General features: G+C 33.5%; 1 pseudogene across 1 annotated transcript; it reads right to left on the bottom strand.

Annotated features, from left to right (window-relative positions):
• Positions 1–2,975: 2,975 nt before the first annotated feature.
• On the bottom strand, positions 2,976–3,376 carry LOC308509857 (non-histone chromosomal protein HMG-14-like; annotated as a pseudogene). The gene has a single exon. The product of its transcript is annotated as a non-histone chromosomal protein HMG-14-like (transcript).
• Positions 3,377–3,713: the final 337 nt, after the last annotated feature.

Genomic DNA, 3,713 nt, shown 5'->3' with positions numbered 1-3,713 from the left:
TTGAAAGATCAGAAAAGCTTTAAAATCGAGAGACAATTGGAGGATTACTGTTATAAAATACTGGGTCTTATTTGTTTGGAAATGGGGTGTAGAGACTGAGGGATGTGGAAAACACACCTCTTTCTTATTTCTTTTTGCTTTGTTTTCCTTTTTCCTTCCTTCCTTCCTTCCTTCCTTCCTTCCTTCCTTCCTTCCTTCCTTCCTTCCTTCCTTCCTTCCTTCCTTCTTTCAATAATTAGGCTCAGAAATTAAACAAAGCAAAAGTGAAAACCAGCTGCAATGGTGGGTTGCTCTGTCCAACTTTGCCATAGGTAAATTTATCTATCTCAGCTGCAATGTATGAGTCATAGTTTGGGCTTCCTGTATAGCTACTTTGTAGATGAATAGTCAGTAATTTCCAGCTTCCGGAAACAATATATACAATAAAAACAAGGTAATGTTTTTTTATCTTTTCAATATCCCCTCCTCCCACCCTTAAGAAACATCCCTGGACCTGTAAAAATGATAACTCTTCCTGTTATAATACCATGGACTCAAGGCACTCGATCTGTGTTTTCATTCAGAAGTGAGTCTCCAGGGGAGCTAAAATCCAAATATTTGCTCACACACTTGAAGAATATTGATGGAGAAATTTAAGCAAGGATTTAAGGGTATGTGGTTTTATAAGCTCTCAATTATAGTGTATCTCATTCAAAACATTTAAAACCCAAGGGCTAGTTCCTTTTTCTTTTAAATGTCCTTATGTTTCAGTTTTCCCCAAATAATGCCTTTGTAGTCCCAGTTCCTCATTTTCCCAATTCCCTCTATTGTTTTTATATAGTGAATCTCAACTTCTAGGATGCTTTATCAGCAGGAACACATGTTAGAATTTCTGATTACCTCTCCTTATTTTAGAAACAGAATTTTTATTTGGGGATTACACTATACCTCGTCATGAACACATCGTATATCTAGTCCTTTTGGTACTTTTTTTCAGGTGTACATCATAGTGATTCAATATTTATATAAATATACTTTTGTTTTCAATTAAACAAATTTCAATTACAGTTGACATTCAATATTGTATTAGCTTCAGGTGTATAACATAGTGGTTAGACATTTACATAACTTACAAAATAATTCCCTGAATAAGTCTTGCACCCACCTGACACCATGTATAATTATTACAAATTTTTTGTCTAAGTTCCCTAAACTGTGCTATACAGCCCTATATCTATTTTGTAACTGCCAATTTGTACTTCTTAATTCCTTCACCTTTTTCACCCAGCACCCCAACCCTTCTCCTATCCAGCAACTATCAGTTTGTTCTCTGTATGAGTTTGCTCTTGTCTTGTTCATTCATTTATTTTATTTTTTAGATAACACAAATAAGTAAAATCATATGGTCTTTGTCTTTGTCTGACTTATTTCATTAAGCATAATACTCTCTTGGTATATCCAGGCAGTTGCAAATTTTAAGTGTTCATTCTTTTTCATGACCAAGTACTATTCCATTATATATATATATATATATATATATATATATATATATATATATATATATATATATATGTATATATATATATATGTACCACTTCTTTATCTATTTATCTTTTGATTGGAGCATTTAAACCATTTGTATTTAAAGTAATTATTGATAGGAATGTAGTTATTGCCATTTTATTAATTGTTTTCTGATGGTTTTCGTAGTTCTCTGTTCCTTTCTTATTCTCTTCTCTTGTATATTGTTGATTCACTGTAGTGTTGTGTTCGTATTCCTTTTTCTTTATTTCTTGTATATCTCTTGTATAATTTTGGTTTATGACTACCATGTGCTTCATATATACCAAGCTATGTTTATACCAGTCTATTTTAAGTTGATTGTCATTTAAGTTCTAACACATTCTGTTATCACTACCAGTTTTACTCACCCCCTCCACATTCATGTTTTTGTGCTTATTTTTACTTTGTTTGTGTGTGTGTATTTGTATATATCCCTTAATTTCCTATTGTAATTACACATGATCATCCTATTTTTTTTTTTTGCCTGTTAACCTTTGTACTACTTCAATGTTGGTTGATTCACTGCTTTTATTATGTGTTTGCCTTTGTGAAAAATATTTTCTTTGCAATATTTTCTCATTCATATTCTAATATATTTTTCTTCTTAAGTGTTCTCTTTAACATCTTCTTCCTTTCATAATTGAGATTTCATTGGTTGTTTTGAGGATAAGTACACAGACATTTAAATTTGTATACAATTCTTAACATATATACCAAAAACCTAAAAATTCATGTAGCTGTGGTTCTTTTCTACACAGTTATTTCAGTGACTTTCCAGCTTAAAATTTGGAGGCTAATTTTCCTTAATAGAATATTAAATACTAATACCTGCAAATGTTGATATGTTGTTACATCAGTCCCATTGATTCACAATTTAATATCATATATACTACAAACTCAAATTTTCAATCTTTCACAGTATAGTAACAAAATTACTAGAAAAACTGTACTACCATGACCAAAGATAGTACAGAGTGTACAAAATCCTGACAAGGATAGCGAAAATCAAGGAGTGGTTTTGTTTAAGAAACAATTCTACCAAAAACATGAGAAGTAATTTTAGAATGTTCAAGTCATATTAAATGGACAATTGACTCCAAATTGCCATTTAGTATGCTTTGTATTATAGGGTATTAAAATTATCCCCATCTATGGAATGTTAAGCTGATACCCAAGACAATCAAAGCCTTCTGTATTCAATACCCCACTATTTTCTAGTTGTATCAAAAAATAAACAACCAGCAAATGATTTCACCTTTTTTTTAAAAAAAAACGATTTACACTTAAAAAATGGGATGAGGTGGAATTCCCTCCTTCTTAAAAATGTTTCTAGAGCTACTAAAAAACTTGCATTTACAAAATAGTTGATAAAAATATTCCTCTGGATTGAACAAGAAAGGAGACAAGGATCACTGATAAGACATGATATGATATTAATCAGACTTGCCTTCTTTCTCTCCTGCTTCTCCAGAGGCTGGATTCTCTTCATTTTTAGTTTCCCTGTTTTCTGCAAGTAAATCATCTTTAGTTTCTTGTGTAGCCACTTGGGCCTGTTTTCCCTTTGTTCCCCTTTTTCCTTTTGTTTGCACTTTTTTGTCTGCAAATTTATCCTTTTCTGCTGCCTTTTTTGGCTTCATTTCCACTTTTGCAGGAGCAGGTTTAGTTGACAACCTTGCCAACTTCTCTTGGACTCCTCTTTCGCTGCCCCCTTGGTTGAGCTGTCCTTCCTTTTGGGAATTGTGGGGGCATGGTGGGCATGCATGGGAAGACTTCCAGAAACTGGGCTGCTTGGCAACTGCCACTCCTCCTGCCACCTGAGCTTCTGGGCTAACATCTCCTGTAATACTGATTTGGTGGTGATGAACTCATTCAGCTTTTTCTTGTTTGGGAAGATCTTTATCTCTCCTTCATTTCTAAACAATAGCCTTGCTGGATAGAGTAATCTTGGCTGCAGGTGCTTTCTTTTCATTATTTTGAATATTTCACGCCACTCCTGTCTGACCTGTAAAGTTTCTGTTGAGAAGTCATCCGACAGTCTTATGGGAGTTCTTTTGTTGGTAACTAAGTGCTTTTCTCTTGCTGTTTTTGAAGATTCTCTCTTTGTCTTTAACCTTTGGCATTTTCATTATGATGTGTCTTGGTGTGGGCCTCTTTGGGTTCATCTTGTTTGG

This window comes from Rhinolophus hipposideros (assembly GCF_964194185.1).
Source record: "Rhinolophus hipposideros genome assembly, chromosome: 17".
In the NCBI taxonomy this organism is placed as follows: domain Eukaryota; kingdom Metazoa; phylum Chordata; class Mammalia; order Chiroptera; family Rhinolophidae; genus Rhinolophus; species Rhinolophus hipposideros.
Note: the sequence above shows the minus strand (reverse complement) of the source record. Positions and strands in the feature narration are given on the sequence as shown.